Raw genomic sequence first — 19293 nt, forward strand, 5'->3', positions numbered from 1 at the left:
GCGAGGATGGAAACCTCGGGTAGAGCAAAGGAGCGCGCCAGTCTGCCTGAGGGGGCCGTGCGCAGCTGTCGCAACTATTTGGTTGTCCTGCCAGTACTGATATGCTTGTCTCAAAGAGTGAGTTTGACTGGGGCGGTACATCTGTCAAGGTGTAACGCAGGTGTCCTAAGGTGAGCTCTTTTTGAATCAGCCTTGGTTTATTTAGTCTCGTAAGCGAAGTGGATAACTGTGGTAAATCTAGCGCTAATACATGCATTGAGATTGAGTTTGACTGGGGCGGTACACCTGTAAAGTTGTAACGCAGGTGTCCTAAGGTGAGCTCAGCAAGGATGGAAGCCATGCAATTGCAAGTACGAGTAACTCTTAAAGCGAAACTGCAAATGACTCAAATCAGCCTTGGTTTATTAAGTCTCGTAAGCGAAGTGGATAACTGTGGTAAATCTGGAGCTAATACATGCATTGAGTTTGACTGGGGCTGTACACCTGTCAAGTTGTAATGCAGGTGTCCTAAGGTGAGCTCAGCGAGGATGGAAACCTCGGGTAGAGCAAAGAAGCGCGCCAGGCTGCCTGAGGGGGCCCAGCGCAGCTGTCGCCGGAAGTGGAGCAATACATGCATTGAATTTGAGTTTGACTGGGGCGGTACATATGTCAAGGTGTAATGCAGGTGTCCTAAGGTGAGCTCAGCGAGGATGGAAACCTCGGGTAGAGCAGAGAGAAGCGCCACGCTGCCTGAGAGGGCCGAGCGCAGCTGTAGCCGCGAAGTGGAGCGATACATGCATTGAGTTTGAGTTTGACTGGGGCGGTACATATGTCAAGGTGTAATGCAGGTGTCCTAAGGTGAGCTCAGCGAGGACGGAAACCTCGCGTAGAGCAAAAGGGCAAAAGCTCACTTGATTTGGATTTTCAGTATAAATACAGACCGCGAAAGCGTGGCCTATCGATCCCTTTGAGTTTGCGAGTTTCAAGCAAGGGGTGTCAGAAAAGTTACCACAGGGATAACTGGCTTGTGGCAGCCAAGCGTTCATAGCGACGTTGCTTTTTGATCCTTCGATGTCGACTTGCGCCTAAGTCGTGGCGAGCAGCCTGCGCGAAGGCGAGATGCTAAATCATTTGCAGACGACCTAGTTAAAGATCGGGGTGTCGTACCCACTAGAGCAGATTCTCACTGCGATGTGTTGAAAATCATCCTACAGATCTACGATTTGTCCTTTTGAGACTTGCTTTTTTTTCGACTCGCCCAACCGTGGTGTCGGACTTGTCTTTTTTTTTCCGCGCCAGACTTGTCCTATTTTTTTTTTACCGAGCCGGGTGGGGCACGTCGGCGGCGTCATCGTGGTATGACTTATCTTCACCACGCCGAGCGGGGCCGACGTGTCATTTCGCAATCCGAAAGGAGGGAGCGGCCGCCACCCATTGGCTAGGGCTCCGATTTGAAATCTTCCACGTGATTGGCCGTTACTCATCCATACGCGACGAAGCCCACGTGTCATTTCGCAACACGATAAGGGGACGCGACGAAGCCCACGTGTCATTTCGCATCACGATAAGGGGGCTTCGCCGCCCTCCATTGCCTCGCGCCCCGTTTCGAAATCTTCCACGTGAATTCCGCTCGCTCGCTTGGCTGGTCTCGCGCCGATTGCTGACACGTGATTGGCCGTTACTCACTCATCCGGGACGAAGCCCACGTGTCATTTCGCAATACGAAAAGGGGGCGTCGCCGCCGCCCATTGGATTGCACAATTTAGCAATACGACCAGGTACAAACTAACCAAACCAAAAAAGTTCGAGAGACCGCACGTGCAACCACACTATCCTAACCCTAGGTAAAGACTGTAAGAGCGAAAGACAGAGGTAATTCGAATGAGCCGAGAGCGAGTGCGGTGCGGGGCAGTCGGGGCGGGATGGGGCGCACACTCCCTCGGTAGCGGGCGAAAGAGTGCTGCGTCGCCGGCATCGGCGTCGAGAGAGTCCATGCCGAAAAGAGTTAAGTGACGGCACGTGCAAGCATACTAACCAAACCCTAGGTAAGGCCTGTAAGAACGAAAGACAGAGTTAACTCGAATTAGCCAAGAGCGGCGTGCGGTGCGGGGCAGTCGGGGCGGGATGGGGCGCACACTCCCTCGGCGGCGGGCGTAAGAGTGCCGTGTCGCAGGAATCGGCTTCTAGAGAAGTCGAGCCGAAAAAAGTTAAAGTACAAACGCGATGCTAATGAGCGAGCCGTTGTCTCGACTAATATGTAGTAGGCGCTTGATCGAGCGTCTGGCTTGAGCGCTTTTCGGCCTAGCAGAACGGTCGCATTGTTATGTATACATGCAATAAGTTTAAGTTTGACTGGGGCTGTACATCCGTCAAGGTGTAACGCAGGTGTCCTAAGGTGAGCTCAGCGAGGATGGAAACCTCGATTAGAGCAAAAGAGCGCGCCAGGCTGCCTGAGGGGACCAAGCGCAGCTGTCGCCCCGAAGTGGAGCGATACATGCATTGAGTTTGAGTTTGACTGGGGCGGTACATATGTCAAGGTGTAACGCAGGTGTCCTAAGGTGAGCTCAGCGAGGATGGAAACCTCGGATAGAGCAAAGAGAAGCGCCACGCTGCCTGAGGGGGCCGAGCACCGCTGTCGCAGCTAATTGGTTGTCCTGCCAGTAGTGATATGCTTTTGTCTCAAAGAGTGAGTTTGACTGGGGCGGTACATCTGTCAAGGTGTAACGCAGGTGTCCTAAGGTGACCTCAACGAAGATGGTATCTTTGAACGACTTGCGCCTAAGTCAGGCGAGCGAGAGAGTGCAGCGTCGCGACAGAAGCGTCGCATTGGTGTCGAGAGCGGCAGAGCTAAAAAAATGTTGAAGTACAAAGACGATGCTAATGAGCGAGCCGTTGTCTCGACTAATATGTAAGAGGCGCTCGATCGAGCGTCTGGCTTGAGCACTTTTTGGGATAGCAGAACGGTCGCATTGTTATGTATACATGCAATAAGTTTAAGTTTGACTGGGGCGGTACATCTGACAAGGTGTAACGCAGGTGTCCTAAGGTGAGCTCAGCGAGGTTGGAAACCTCGGGTAGAGCAAAGGAGCGCACCAGGCTGCCTGAGGGGGCCGAGCGCAGCTGTCGCAGCTATTTGGTTGTCCTGCCAGTAGTGATATGCTTGTTTCAAAGAGTGAGTTTGACTGGGGTGGTACATCTGTCAAGGTGTAACGCAGGTGTCCTAAGGTGAGCTCTTTTTAAATCAGCCATGGTTTATTAAGACTCGTAAGCGAAGTGGATAACTGTGGTAAATTTAACGCTAATACATGCATTGAGTTTGAGTTTGACTGGGGCGGTACCCCTGTAAAGTTGTAACGCAAGTGTCCTAAGGTGAGCTCAGCGAGGATGGAAACCTCTGGTAGAGCAAAGGAGTGCGCCAGGCTGCCTGAGGGGGCCGAGCGCAGCTGTCGCAGTAAGTGGATCGATACATGCATTGAGTTTGAGTTTGACTGGGGCGGTACATCTGTCAAGGTGTAACGCAGGTGTCCTAAGGTGAGCTCATCGAGGATGGAAACCTCGGGTAGAGCAAAGGAGTGCGCCAGGCTGCCTGAGGGGGCCGAGCGCAGCTGTCGCAGGAAGTGGATCGATACATGCATTGAGTTTGAGTTTGACTGGGGCGGTACATCTGTCAAGGTGTAACGCAGGTGTCCTAAGGTGAGCTCAGCGAGGATGGAAACCTCGGGTAGAGCAAAGGAGCGCGCCAGGCTGCCTGAGGGGGCCGAGCACAGCTGTCGCAGCTATTTGGTTGTCCTGCCAGTAGTGATATGCTTGTCTCAAAGAGTGATTTTGACTGGGGCGGTACATCTGTCAAGGTGTAACGCAGGTGTCCTAAGGTGACCTCAACGAGGATGGTATCTTTGAACGACTTGCGCCTAAGTCAGGCCAGCGAGAGAGTGCAGCGTCGCGACAGAAGCGTCGCATCGGTGTCGAGAGCGGCAGAGCCAAAAAATGTTAAAGTACAAAGACGATGCTAATGAGCGAGCCGTTGTCTCGACTAATATGTAGGAGGCGCTCGATCGAGCGTCTGGCTTCAGCACTTTTTGGGCTAGCAGAACGGTCGCATTGTTATGTATACATGCAATAAGTTTAAGTTTGACTGGGGCGGTACATCTGACAAGCTGTAACGCAGGTGTCCTAAGGTGAGCTCAGCGAGGTTGGAAACCTCGGGTAGAGCAAAGGAGCGCGCCAGGCTGCTTGAGGGGGCCGAGCGCAGCTGTCGCCGGAAGTGGAGCGATACATGCATTGAGTTTGAGTTTGACTGGGGTGGTACATCTGTCAAGGTGTAACGCAGGTGTCCTAAGGTGAGCTCAGCAAGGATGGAAACCTCGGGTAGAGCAAAGACTTGCGCCTAAGTCATGCGAGCGAGAGAGTGCAGCGTCGCGACAGAAGCGTCGCATCGGTGTCGAGAGCGGCAGAGCCAAAAAAATGTTAAAGTACAAAGACGATGCTAATGAGCGAGTAGTGATATGCTTGTCTCAAAGAGTGAGTTTGACTGGGGCAGTACATCTGTCAAGGTGTAACGCAGGTGTCCTAAGATGACCTCAACGAGGATGGTATCTTTGAACGACTTGCGCCTATGTCAGGCGAGCGAGAGAGTGCAGCGTCGCGACAGAAGCGTCGCATCGGTGTCGAGAGCGGCAGAGCCAAAAAAATGTTAAAGTACAAAGACGATGCTAATGAGCGAGCCGTTGTCTCGACTAATATGTAGGAGGCGCACGATCGAGCGTCTGGCTTGAGCACTTTTTGGGCTAGCAAAACGGTCGCATTGTTATGTATACATGCAATAAGTTTAAGTTTGACTGGGGCGGTACATCTGTCAAGGTGTAACGCAGGTGTCCAAAGGTGAGCTCAGCGAGGATGGAAACCTCGGGTAGAGCAAAGGAGTGTGCCAGACTGCCTGAGGGGGCCGAGCGCAGCTGTCGCAGGAAGTGGATCGATACATGCATTGAGTTTGAGTTTGACTGGGGCGGTACATCTGTCAAGGTGTAACGCAGGTGTCCTAAGGTGAGCTCAGCGAGGATGGAAACCTCGGGTAGAGCAAAGGAGCGCGCCAGGCTGCCTGAGGGGCCGAGCACAGCTGTCGCAGCTATTTGGTTTTCCTGCCAGTAGTGATATGCTTGTCTCAAAGAGTGAGTTTGACTGGGGCGGTACATCTGTCAAGGTGTAACGCAGGTGTCCTAAGATGACCTCAACGAGGATGGTATCTTTGAACGAATTGCGCCTAAGTCAGGCGAGCGAGAGAGTGCAGCGTCGCGACAGAAGCGTCGCATCGGTGTCGAGAGCGGCAGAGCCAAAAAAATGTTGAAGTACAAAGACGATGCTAATGAGCGAGCCGTTGTCTCGACTAATATGTAAGAGGCGCTCGATCGAACGTCTGGCTTGAGCACTTTTTGGGCTAGCAGAACGATCGCATTGTTATGTATACATGCAATAAGTTTAAGTTTGACTGGGGCGGTACATCTGACAAGGTGTAACGCAGGTGTCCTAAGGTGAGCTCAGCGAGGTTGGAAACCTCGGGTAGAGCAAAAAAAATGTTGAAGTACAAAGACGATGCTAATGAGCGAGCCGTTGTCTCGACTAATATGTAAGAGGCGCTCGATCGAACGTCTGGCTTGAGCACTTTTTGGGCTAGCAGAACGATCGCATTGTTATGTATACATGCAATAAGTTTAAGTTTGACTGGGGCGGTACATCTGACAAGGTGTAACGCAGGTGTCCTAAGGTGAGCTCAGCGAGGTTGGAAACCTCGGGTAGAGCAAAGGAGCGCACCAGGCTGCCTGAGGGGGCCGAGCGCAGCTGTCGCAGCTATTTGGTTGTCCTGCCAGTAGTGATATGCTTGTCTCAAAGAGTGAGTTTGACTGGGGCGGTACATCTGTCAAGGTGTAACGCAGGTGTCCTATGGTGAGCTCAGCGAGGATGGAAACCTCGGGTAGAGCAAAGGAGCGCTCCAGGCTGCCTGAGGGGGCCGAGCGCAGCTGTCACAGCTATTTGGTTGTCCTGCCAGTAGTGATATGCTTGTCTCAAAGAGTGAGTTTGACGGGGGCGGTACATCTGTCAAGGTGTAACGCAGGTGTCCTATGGTGAGCTCAGCGAGGATGGAAACCTCGGGTAGAGCAAAGGAGCGCGCCAGGCTGCCTGAGGGGGCCGAGCGCAGCTGTCGCAGCTATTTGGTTGTCCTGCCAGTAGTGATATGCTTATCTCAAAGAGTGGGTTTGACTGAGGCGGTACATCTGTCAATGTGTAACGCAGGTGTCATAAGGTGAGCTCAGCGAGAATGGAAACCTCGGGTAGAGCAAAGGAGCGCACCAGGCTGCCTGAGGGGGCGACCGCAGCTGTCGCAGCTATTTGGTTGTCCTGCCAGTAGTGATATGCTTGTCTCAAAGAGTGAGTTTGACTGGGGCGGTACATCTGTCAAGGTGTAACGCAGGTGTCCTATGGTGAGCTCAGCGAGGATGGAAACCTCGGGTAGAGCAAAGGAGCGCGCTAGGCTGCCTGAGGGGGCCGACCGCAGCTGTCGCAGCTATTTGGTTGACCTGCAAGTAGTGATATGCTTGTCTCAAAGAGTGAGTTTGACTGGGGCGGTACATCTGACAAGGTGTAACGCAGGTGTCCTATGGTGAGCTCAGCAAGGATGGAAACCTCGGGTAGAGCAAAGGAGCGCGCCAGGCTGCCTGAGGGGGCCGACCGCAGCTGTCGCAGCTATTTGGTTGACCTGCCAGTAGTGATATGCTTGTCTCAAAGAGTGAGTTTAACTGGGGCGGTACATCTGTCAAGGTGTAACGCAGGTGTCTTAAGATGACCTCAACGAGGATGGTATCTTTGAACGACTTGCGCCTAAGTCAGGCGAGCGAGAGAGTGCAGCGTCGCGACAGAAGCGTCGCATCGGTGTCGAGAGCGGCAGAGCCAAAAAAATGTTAAAGTACATAGACGATGCTAATGAGCGAGTAGTGATATGCTTGTCTCAAAGAGTGAGTTTGACTGGGGCGGTACATCTGTCAAGGTGTAACGCAGGTGTCCTAAGATGACCTCAACGAGGATGGTATCTTTGAACGACTTGCGCCTAAGTCAGGCGAGCGAGAGAGTGCAGCGTCGCGACAGAAGCGTCGCATCGGTGTCGAGAGCGGCAGAGCCAAAAAAATGTTGAAGTACAAAGACGATGCTAATGAGCGAGCCGTTGTCTCGACTAATATGTAAGAGGCGCTCGATCGAGCGTCTGGCTTGAGCACTTTTTGGGCTAGCAGAACGATCGCATTGTTATGTATACATGCAATAAGTTTAAGTTTGACTGGGGCGGTACATCTGACAAGGTGTAACGCAGGTGTCCTAAGGTGAGCTCAGCGAGGTTGGAAACCTCGGGTAGAGCAAAAGAGCGCACCAGGCTGCCTGAGGGGGCCGAGCGCAGCTGTCGCAGCTATTTGGTTGTCCTGCCAGTAGTGATATGCTTGTCTCAAAGAGTGAATTTGACTGGGGCGGTACATCTGTCAAGGTGTAACGCAGGTGTCCTATGGTGAGCTCAGCGAGGATGGAAACCTCGGGTAGAGCAAAGGAGCGCGCCAGGCTGCCTGAGGGGGCCGAGCGCAGCTGTCGCAGCTATTTGGTTGTCCTGCCAGTAGTGATATGCTTGTCTCAAAGAGTGAGTTTGACTGGGGCGGTACATCTGTCAAGGTGTAACGCAGGTGTCCTAAGGTGAGCTCTTTTTAAATCAGCCTTGGTTTATTAAGTCTCGTAAGCGAAGTAGATAACTGTGGTAAATTTAGCGCTAATACATGCATTGAGTTTGAGTTTGACTGGGGCGGTACATCTGTCAAGGTGTAACGCAGGTGTCCTAAGGTGAGCTCAGCGAGGATGGAAACCTCGGGTAGAGCAAAGGAGCGCGCCAGGCTGCCTGAGGGGACCGTGCGCAGCTGTCGCAGCTATTTGGTTGTCCTGCCAGTACTGATATGCTTGTCTCAAAGAGTGAGTTTGACTGGGGCGGTACATCTGTCAAGGTGTAACGCAGGTGTCCTAAGGTGTGATCTTTTTAAATCAGCCTTGGTTTATTAAGTCTCGTAAGCGAAGTGGATAACTGTGGTAAATCTAGCGCTAATACATGCATTGAGATTGAGTTTGACTGGGGCGGTACACCTGTAAAGTTGTAACGCAGGTGTCCTAAGTTGAGCTCAGCGAGGATGGAAGCCATGCAATTGCAAGTACGAGTAACTCTTAAAGCGAAACTGCAAATGACTCAAATCAGCCTTGGTTTATTAAGTCTCGTAAGCGAAGTGGATAACTGTGGTAAATCTGGAGCTAATACATGCATTGAGTTTGACTGGGGCGGTACACCTGTCAAGTTGTAATGCAGGTGTCTTAAGATGAGCTCAGCGAAGATGGAAACCTCGGGTAGAGCAAAGAAGCGCGCCGGGCTGCCTGAGAGGGCCCAGCGCAGCTGTCGCCGGAAGTGGAGCAATACATGCATTGAATTTGAGTTTGACTGGGGCAGTAAATATGTCAAGGTGTAATGCAGGTGTCCTAAGGTGAGCTCAGCGAGGATGGAAACCTCGGGTAGAGCAAAGAGAAGCGCCACGCTGCCTGAGGGGGCCGAGCGCAGCTGTAGCCGCGAAGTGGAGCGATACATGCATTGAGTTTGAGTTTGACTGGGGCGGTACATATGTCAAGGTGTAATGCAGGTGTCCTAAGGTGAGCTCAGCTAGGACGGAAACCTCGCGTAGAGCAAAAGGGCAAAAGCTCACTTGATTTGGATTTTCAGTATAAATACAGACCGCAAAAGCGTGGCCTATCGATCCCTTTGAGTTTGCGTGTTTCAAGCAAGGGGTGTCAGAAAAGTTACCACAGGGATAACTGGCTTGTGGCAGCCAAGCGTTCATAGCGACGTTGCTTTTTGATCCTTCGATGTCGACTTGCGCGTAAGTCGTTGCGAGCAGCCTGCGCGAAGGCGAGGTGCTAAATCATTTGCAGACGACCTAGTTAAAGATCGGGGTGTCGTACCCACTAGAGCAGTTTTTCACTGCGATGTGTTGAAAATCATCCTACAGATCTACGATTTGTCCTTTTGGGACTTGCTTTTTTTTCGACTCGCCCAACCGTGGTGTCGGACTTGTCTTTTTTTTCCGCGCCAGACTTGTCTTATTTTTTTTTTACCGTGCCGGGTGGGGCACGTCGGCGGCGTCATCGTGGTGTCGGACTTATCTTCACCACGCCGAGCGGGGCCGACGTGTCATTTCGCAGTCCGAAAGGAGGGAGCGGCCGCCACCCATTGGCTAGCGCCCCGATTTGAAATCTTCCACGTGATTGGCCGTTACTCATTCATACGCGACGAAGCCCACGTGTCATTTCGCAACACGATAAGGGGGCGTCGCCGCCCTCCATTGCCTCGCGCCCCGTTTCGAAATCTTCCACGTGAATTCCGCTCGCTCGCTTGGCTGGTCTCGCGCCAATTGCTGACACGTGATTGGCCGTTACTCACTCATCCGGGACGAAGCCCACGTGTCATTTCGCAATACGAAAAGGGGGCGTCGCCGCCGCCCATTGGATCACACAATTTAGCAATACGACCAGGTACAAACTAACCAAACCAAAAAAGTTCGAGAGACCGCACGTGCAACCACACTATCCTAACCCTAGGTGAAGACTGTAAGAGCGAAAGACAGAGGTAATTCGAATGAGCCGAGAGCGAGTGCGGTGCGGAGCAGGATGTGGCGCACACTCCCTCGGTGGCGGGCAAAAGAGTGCTGCGTCGCCGGCATCGGCGTCGAGAGAGTCCATGCCGAAAAGAGTTAAGTGACGGCACGTGCAAGCATACTAACCAAACCCTAGGTAAGGCCTGTAAGAACGAAAGACAGAGTTAACTCGAATTAGCCAAGAGCGGCGTGCGGTGCGGGGCAGTCGGGGCGGGATGGGGCGCACACTCCCTCGGCGGCGGGCAAAAGAGTGCTGCGTCGCCGGTATCGGCGTCGAGAGAGGCCGAGCCGAAAGAGTTAAGTGACGGCACGTGCAAGCATACAAACCTAACCCTTGGTAAGGCCTGTAAGAGCGTAAGACAGAGTTAACTATAATGAGCCACGAGCTGCGTGCGGTGCGGGGCAGTCGGGGCGGGATGGGGCGCACATTCCCTCGGCGGCGGGCGTAAAAGTGCCGTGTCGCAGGAATCGGCTTCTAGACAAGTCGAGCCGAAAAAAGTTAAAGTACAAACGCGATGCTAATGAGCGAGCCGTTGTCTCGACTAATATGTAGTAGACGCTTGATCGAGCGTCTGGCTTGAGCGCTTTTCGGCCTAGCAGAACGGTCGCATTGTTATGTATACATGCAATAAGTTTAAGTTTGACTGGGGCGGTACATCTGTCAAGGTGTAACGCAGGTGTCCTAAGGTGAGCTCAGCGAGGATGGAAACCTCGAGTAGAGCAAAAGAGCGCGCCAGGCTGCCTGAGGGGGCCAAGCGCAGCTGTCGCCCCGAAATGGAGCGATACATGCATTGAGTTTGAGTTTGACTGGGGCGGTACATCTGTCAATGTGTAATGCAGGTGTCCTAAGGTGAGCTCTTTTTAAATCAGCCTTGGTTTATTAAGTCTCGCAAGCGAAGTGGATAACTGTGGTAAATTTACCGCTAATACATGCATTGAGTTTGAGTTTGACGGGGGCGGTACATCTGTCAAGGTGTAACGCAGGTGTCCTATGGTGAGCTCAGCGAGGATGGAAACCTCGGATAGAGCAAAGAGAAGCGCCACGCTGCCTGAGGGGGCCGAGCGCAGCTGTCGCAGCTAAGTGGTTGTCCTGCCAGTAGTGATATGCTTGTCTCAAAGAGTGAGTTTGACTGTGGCGGTACATCTGTCAAGGTGTAACGCAGGTGTCCTAAGGTGAGCTCAGCGAGGATGGAAACCTCGGATAGAGCAAAGAGAAGCGCCACGCTGCCTGAGGGGGCCGAGCGCCGCTGTCGCAGCTAATTGGTTGTCCTGCCAGTAGTGATATGCTTTTGTCTCAAAGAGTGAGTTTGACTGGGGCGGTACATCTGTCAAGGTGTAACGCAGGTGTCCTATGGTGAGCTCAGCGAGGATGGAAACCTCGGGTAGAGCAAAGGAGCGCGCCTGGCTGCCTGAGGGGGCCGAGCGCAGCTGTCGCAGCTATTTGGTTGTCCTGCCAGTAGTGATATGCTTGTCTCAAAGAGTGAGTTTGACTGGGGCGGTACATCTGTCAAGGTGTAACGCAGGTGTCCTATGGTGAGCTCAGCGAGGATGGAAACCTCGGGTAGAGCAAAGGAGCGCGCCAGGCTGCCTGAGGGGGCCGAGCGTAGCTGTCGCAGCTATTTGGTTGTCCTGCCAGTAGTGATATGCTTGTCTCAAAGAGTGGGTTTGACTGAGGCGGTACATCTGTCAAGGTGTAACGCAGGTGTCATAAGGTGAGCTCAGGGAAGATGGAAACCTCGGGTAGAGCAAAGGAGCGCGCCAGGCTGCCTGAGGGGGCCGAGCGCAGCTGTCGCAGCTATTTGGTTGTTCTGCCAGTAGTGATATGCTTGTCTCAAAGAGTGAGTTTGACTGGGGCGGTACATCTGTCAAAGTGTAACGCAGGTGTCCTATGGTGAGCTCAGCGAGGATGGAAACCTCGGGTAGAGCAAAGGATGGCGCCAGGCTGCTTGAGGGGGCCGACCGCAGCTGTCGCAGCTATTTGGTTGACCTGCCAGTAGTGATATGCTTGTCTCAAAGAGTGAGTTTGACTGGGGCGGTACATCTGTCAAGGTGTAACGCAGGTGTCCTATGGTGAGCTCAGCGAGGATGGAAACCTCGGGTAGAGCAAAGGAGCGCGCCAGGCTGCCTGAGGGGGCCGACCGCAGCTGTCGCAGCTATTTGGTTGACCTGCCAGTAGTGATATGCTTGTCTCAAAGAGTGAGTTTAACTGGGGCGGTACATTTGTCAAGGTGTAACGCAGGTGTCTTCAGATGACCTCAACGAGGATGGTATCTTTGAACGACTTGCGCCTAAGTCAGGCGAGCGAGAGAGTGCAGCGTCGCGACAGAAGCGTCGCATCCGTGTCGAGAGCGGCAGAGCCAAAAAAATGTTAAAGTACATAGACGATGCTAATGAGCGAGTAGCGATATGCTTGTCTCAAAGAGTGAGTTTGACTGGGGCGGTACATCTGTCAAGGTGTAACGCAGGTGTCCTAAGATGACCTCAACGAGGATGGTATCTTTGAACGACTTGCGCCTAAGTCAGGCGAGCGAGAGAGTGCAGCATCGCGACAGAAGCGTCGCATCGGTGTCGAGAGCGGCAGAGCCAAAAAAATGTTAAAGTACAAAGACGATGCTAATGAGCGAGCCGTTGTCTCGACTAATATGTGGGAGGCTCTCGATCGAGCGTCTGGCTTGAGCACTTTTTGGGCTAGCAGAACGGTCGCATTGTTATGTATACATGCAATAAGTTTAAGTTTGACTGGGGCGGTACATCTGTCAAGGTGTAACGCAGGTGTCCTAAGGTGAGCTCAGCGAGGATGGAAACCTCGGGTAGAGCAAAGGAGTGCGCCAGGCTGCCTGAGGGGGCCGAGCGCAGCTGTCGCAGCTATTTGGTTGTCCTGCCAGTAGTGATATGCTTGTCTCAAAGAGTGAGTTTGACTGGGGCGGTACATCTGTCAAGGTGTAACGCAGGTGTCCTAAGGTGAGCTCTTTTTAAATCAGCCTTGGTTTATTAAGTCTCGTAAGCGAAGTAGATAACTGTGGTAAATTTAGCGCTAATACATGCATTGAGTTTGAGTTTGACTGGGGCGGTACATCTGTCAAGGTGTAACGCAGGTGTCCTAAGGTGAGCTCAGCGAGGATGGAAACCTCGGGTAGAGCAAAGGAGCGCGCCAGGCTGCCTGAGGGGACCGTGCGCAGCTGTCGCAGCTATTTGGTTGTCCTGCCAGTACTGATATGCTTGTCTCAAAGAGTGAGTTTGACTGGGGCGGTACATCTGTCAAGGTGTAACGCAGGTGTCCTAAGGTGTGATCTTTTTAAATCAGCCTTGGTTTATTAAGTCTCGTAAGCGAAGTGGATAACTGTGGTAAATCTAGCGCTAATACATGCATTGAGATTGAGTTTGACTGGGGCGGTACACCTGTAAAGTTGTAACGCAGGTGTCCTAAGATGAGCTCAGCGAGGATGGAAGCCATGCAATTGCAAGTACGAGTAACTCTTAAAGCGAAACTGCAAATGACTCAAATCAGCCTTGGTTTATTAAGTCTCGTAAGCGAAGTGGATAACTGTGGTAAATCTGGAGCTAATACATGCATTGAGTTTGACTGGGGCGGTACACCTGTCAAGTTGTAATGCAGGTGTCTTAAGATGAGCTCAGCGAGGATGGAAACCTCGGGTAGAGCAAAGAAGCGCGCCATGCTGCCTGAGGGGGCCCAGCGCAGCTGTCGCCGGAAGTGGAGCAATACATGCATTGAATTTGAGTTTGACTGGAGCGGTAAATATGTCAAGGTGTAATGCAGGTGTCCTAAGGTGAGCTCAGCGAGGATGGAAACCTCGGGTAGAGCAAAGAGAAGCGCCACGCTGCCTGAGGGCGCCGAGCGCAGCTGTAGCCGCGAAGTGGAGCGATACATGCATTGAGTTTGAGTTTGACTGGGGCGGTACATATGTCAAGGTGTAATGCAGGTGTCCTAAGGTGAGCTCAGCTAGGACGGAAACCTCGCGTAGAGCAAAAGGGCAAAAGCTCACTTGATTTGGATTTTCAGTATAAATACAGACCGCAAAAGCGTGGCCTATCGATCCCTTTGAGTTTGCGTGTTTCAAGCAAGGGGTGTCAGAAAAGTTACCACAGGGATAACTGGCTTGTGGCAGCCAAGCGTTCATAGCGACGTTGCTTTTTGATCCTTCGATGTCGACTTGCGCTTAAGTCGTGGCGAGCAGCCTGCGCGAAGGCGAGGTGCTAAATCATTTGCAGACGACCTAGTTAAAGATCGGGGTGTCGTACCCACTAGAGCAGTTTCTCACTGCGATGTGTTGAAAATCATCCTACAGATCTACGATTTGTCCTTTTGGGACTTGCTTTTTTTTCGACTCGCCCAACCGTGGTGTCGGACTTGTCTTTTTTTTCCGCGCCAGACTTGTCCTATTTTTTTTTTACCGAGCCGGGTGGGGCACGTCGGCGGCGTCATCGTGGTGTCGGACTTATCTTCACCACGCCGAGCGGGGCCGACGTGTCATTTCGCAGTCCGAAAGGAGGGAGCGGCCGCCACCCATTGGCTAGCGCCCCGATTTGAAATCTTCCACGTGATTGGCCGTTACTCATTCATACGCGACGAAGCCCACGTGTCATTTCGCAACACGATAAGGGGACGCGACGAAGCCCACGTGTCATTTCGCAACACGATAAGGGGGCGTCGCCGCCCTCCATTGCCTCGCGCCCCGTTTCGAAATCTTCCACGTGAATTCCACTCGTTCGCTTGGCTGGTCTCGCGCCGATTGCTGACACGTGATTGGCCGTTACTCACTCATCCGGGACGAAGCCCACGTGTCATTTCGCAATACGATAGGGGGCGTCGCCGCCGCCCATTGGATCGCACAATTTAGCAATACGACCAGGTACAAACTAACCAAACCAAAAAAGTTCGAGAGACCGCACGTGCAACCACACTATCCTAACCCTAGGTGAAGACTGTAAGAGCGAAAGACAGAGGTAATTCGAATGAGCCGAGAGCGAGTGCGGTGCGGAGCAGGATGGGGCGCACACTCCCTCGGTGGCGGGCGAAAGAGTGCTGCGTCGCCGGCATCGGCGTCGAGAGAGTCGATGCCGAAAAGAGTTAAGTGACGGCACGTGCAAGAATACTAACCAAACCCTAGGTAAGGCCTGTAAGAACGAAAGACAGAGTTAACTCGAATTAGCCAAGAGCGGCGTGCGGTGCGGGGCAGTCGGGGCGGGATGGGGCGCACACTCCCTCGGCGGCGGGCAAAAGAGTGCTGCGTCGCCGGCATCGGCGTCGAGAGAGGCCGAGCCGAAAGAGGTAAGTGACGGCACGTGCAAGCATACAAACCTAACCCTTGGTAAGGCCTGTAAGAGCGTAAGACCGAGTTAACTATAATGAGCCAAGAGCTGCGTGCGGTGCGGGGCAGTCGGGGCGGGATGGGGCGCACATTCCCTCGGCGGCGGGCGTAAAAGTGCCGTGTCGCAGTAATCGGCTTCTAGACAAGTCGAGCCGAAAAAAGTTAAAGTACAAACGCGATGCTAATGAGCGAGCCGTTGTCTCGACTAATATGTAGAAGGCGCTTGATCGAGCGTCTGGCTTGAGCGCTTTTCGGCCTAGCAGAACGGTCGCATTGTTATGTATACATGCAATAAGTTTAAGTTTGACTGGGGCGGTACATCTGTCAAGGTGTAACGCAGGTGTCCTAAGGTGAGCTCAGCGAGGATGGAAACCTCGGGTAGAGCAAAGGAGTGCCCCAGGCTGCCTGAGGGGGCCGAGCGCAGCTGTCGCAGCTATTTGGTTGTCCCGCCAGTAGTGATATGCTTGTCTCAAAGAGTGAGTTTGACTGGGGCGGTACATCTGCCAAGGTGTAACGCAGGTGTCCTAAGGTGAGCTCAGCGAGGATGGAAGCCATGAAATTGCAAGTACGAGTACTCTTAAAGCGAAACTGCAAATGGCAATTTAAATCAGCCTTGGTTTATTAAGTCTCGTAAGCGAAGTGGATAACTGTGGTAAAACTGGAGCTAATACCTGCATTGAGTTTGAGTTCGACTGGGGCGGTACATCTGTCAAGGTGTAACGCAGGTGTCCTAAGGTGACCTCAACGAGGATGGTATCTTTGAACGACTTGCGCCTAAGTCAGGCCAGCGAGAGAGTGCAGCGTCGCGACAGAAGCGTCGCATCGGTGTCGAGAGCGGCAGAGCCAAAAAATGTTAAAGTACAAAGACGATGCTAATGAGCGAGCCGTTGTCTCGACTAATACGTAGGAGGCGCTCGATCGAGCGTCTGGCTTGAGCACTTTTTGGGCTAGCAGAACGGTCGCATTGTTATGTATACATGCAATAAGTTTAAGTTTGACTGGGGCGGTACATCTGACAAGGTGTAACGCAGGTGTCCTAAGGTGAGCTCAGCGAAGTTGGAAACCTCGGGTAGAGCAAAGGAGCGCGCCAGGCTGCTTGAGGGGGCCGAGCGCAGCTGTCGCCGGAAGTGGAGCGATACATGCATTGAGTTTGAGTTTGACTGGGGCGGTACATCTGTCAAGGTGTAACGCAGGTGTCCTAAGGTGAGCTCAGCGAGGATTGAAACCTCGGGTAGAGCATAGGAGCGCGCCAGGCTGCCTGAGGAAGCCGAGCGCAGCTGTCGCAGCTATTTGGTTGTCCTGCCAGTAGTGATATGCTTGTCTCAAAGAGTGAGTTTGACTGGGGGCGGTACATCTGTCAAGGTGTAACGCAGGTGTCCTAAGGTGAGCTCAACGAGGATGGAAATCTCGGGTAGAGCAAAGGAGCGCGGCAGGCTGCCTGAGGGGGCCGAGCACAGCTGTCGCAGCTATTTGGTTTTCCTGCCAGTACTGATATGCTTGTCTCAAAGAGTGAGTTTGACTGGGGCGGTACATCTGTCACGCAGGTGTCCTAAGGTGAGCTCAGCGAGGATGGAAACCTCGGGTAGAGCAAAGGAGCGCGGCAGGCTGCCTGAGGGGGCCGAGCACAGCTGTCGCAGCTATTTGGTTGTCCTGCCAGTACTGATATGCTTGTCTCAAAGAGTGAGTTTGACTGGGGCGGTACATCTGTCAAGGTGTAACGCAGGTGTCCTAAGGGGAGCTCAGCGAGGATGGAAACCTCGGGTAGAGCAAAGGAGCGCGCCAGGCTGCCTGAGGGGGCCGAGCACAGCTGTTGCAGCTATTTGGTTGTCCTGCCAGTGGTGATATGCTTTTCTCACAGAGTGAGTTTGACTGGGGCGGTACATCTGACAAGGAGTAACGCAGGTGTCCTAAGGTGAGCTCAGCGAGGTTGGAAACCTCGGGTAGAGCAAAGGAGCGCACCAGGCTGCCTGAGGGGGCCGGGCGCATCTGTCGCAGCTATTTGGTTGTCCTGCCAGTAGTGATATGCTTGTCTCAAAGCGTGAGTTTGACTGGGGCGGTACATCTGTCAAAGTGTAACGCAGGTGTCCTAAGGTGAGCTCAGCGAGGATGGAAATCTCGGGTAGAGCAAAGGAGCGCGCCAGGCTGCCTGAGGGGGCCGAGCGCAGCTGTCGCAGCTATTTGGTTGTCCTGCCAGTAGTGATATGCTTGTCTCAAAGAGTGAGTTTGACTGGGGCGGTACATCTGTCAAGGTGTAACGCAGGTGTCCTAAGGTGAGCTCAGCGAGGATGGAAACCTCGGGAAGAGCAAAGAAGTGCGCCAGGCTGCCTGAGGGGGCCGAGCGCAGCTGTCGCAGCTATTTGGTTGTCCTGCCAGTAGTGATATGCTTGTCTCAAAGAGTGAGTTTGACTGGGGCGGTACATCTGTCAAGGTGTAACGCAGGTGTCCTAAGGTGACCTCAACGAGGATGGTATCTTTGAACGACTTGCGCCTAAGTCAGGCGAGCGAGAGAGTGCAGCGTCGCGACAGAAGCGTCGCATCGGTGTCGAGAGCGGCAGAGCCAAAAAAATGTTAAAGTACAAAGACGATGCTAATGAGCGAGCCGTTGTCTCGACTAATATGTAGGAGGCGCACGATCGAGCGACTGGCTTGAGCACTTTTTGGGCTAGCAAAACGGTCGCATTGTTATGTATACATGCAATAAGTTTAAGTTTGACTGGGGCGGTACATCTTTCAAGGTGTAACGCAGGTGTCCTAAGGTGAGCTCAGCGAGGATGGAAACCTCGGGTAGAGCAAAGGAGTGCGCTAGGCTGCCTGAGGGGGCCGAGCGCAGCTGACGCCGGAAGTGGAGCGATACATGCATTGAGTTTGAGTTTGACTGGGGCGGTACATCTGTCAAGGTGTAACGCAGGTGACCTAAGGTGAGCTCAGCGAGGATGGAAACCTCGGGTAGAGCATAGGAGCGCGCCAGGCTGCCTGAGGGGGCCGAGCGCCGCTGTCGCAGCTATTTGGTTGTCCTGCCAGTAGTGATATGCTTGTCTCAAAGAGTGAGTTTGACTGGGGCGGTACATCTGTCAAGGTGTAACGCAGGTGTCCTAAGGTGAGCTCAGCGAGGATGGAAACCTCGAGTAGAGCAAAAGAGCGCGCCAGGCTGCCTGAGGGGGCCAAGCGCAGCTGTCGCCCCGAAATGGAGCGATACATGCATTGAGTTTGAGTTTGACTGGGGCGGTACATCTGTCAATGTGTAATGCAGGTGTCCTAAGGTGAGCTCTTTTTAAATCAGCCTTGGTTTATTAAGTCTCGCAAGCGAAGTGGATAACTGTGGTAAATTTACCGCTAATACATGCATTGAGTTTGAGTTTGACGGGGGCGGTACACCTGTAAAGTTGTAACGCAGGTGTCCTAAGGTGAGCTCAGAGAGGATGGAAACCTCGGGTAGAGCAAAGGAGTGCGCCAGGCTGCCTGAGGGGGCCGAGCGCAGCTGTCGCCGAAAATGGAGCGATACATGCATTGAGTTTGAGTTTGACTGGGGCGGTACATCTGTCAAGGTGTAACGCAGGTGTCCTAAGGTGAGCTCAGCGAGGATGGAAACCTCGGGTAGAGCAAAGGAGTGCGCCAGGCTGCCTGAGGGGGCCGAGCGCAGCTGTCGCAGCTATTTGGTTGTCCCGCCAGTAGTGATATGCTTGTTTCAAAGAGTGAGTTTGACTGGGGCGGTACATCTGCCAAGGTGTAACGCAGGAGTCCTAATGTGAGCTCAGCGAGGATGGAAGCCATGAAATTGCAAGTACGAGTACTCTTAAAGCGAAACTGCAAATGGCAATTTAAATCAGCCTTGGTTTATTAAGTCTCGTAAGCGAAGTGGATAACTGTGGTAAATCTGAAGCTAATACCTGCATTGAGTTTGAGTTCGACTGGGGCGGTACATCTGTCAAGGTGTAACGCAGGTGTCCTAAGGTGACCTCAACGAGTATGGTATCTTTGAACGACTTGCGCCTAAGTCAGGAGAGCGAGAGAGTGCAGCGTCGCGACAGAAGCGTCGCATTGGTGTCGAGAGCGGCAGAGCCAAAAAAATGTTGAAGTACAAAGACGATGCTAATGAGCGAGCCGTTGTCTAGACTAATATGTAGGAGGCGCTCGATCGAGCGTCTGGCTTGAGCACTTTTTGGGCTAGCAGAACGGTCGCATTGTAATGTATACATGCAATAAGTTTAAGTTTGACTGGGGCGGTACATCTGTCAAGGCGTAACGCAGGTGTCCTAAGGTGAGCTCAG

Source organism: Styela clava, chromosome 9 (assembly GCF_964204865.1).
Source record: "Styela clava chromosome 9, kaStyClav1.hap1.2, whole genome shotgun sequence".
Classification (NCBI taxonomy): domain Eukaryota; kingdom Metazoa; phylum Chordata; class Ascidiacea; order Stolidobranchia; family Styelidae; genus Styela; species Styela clava.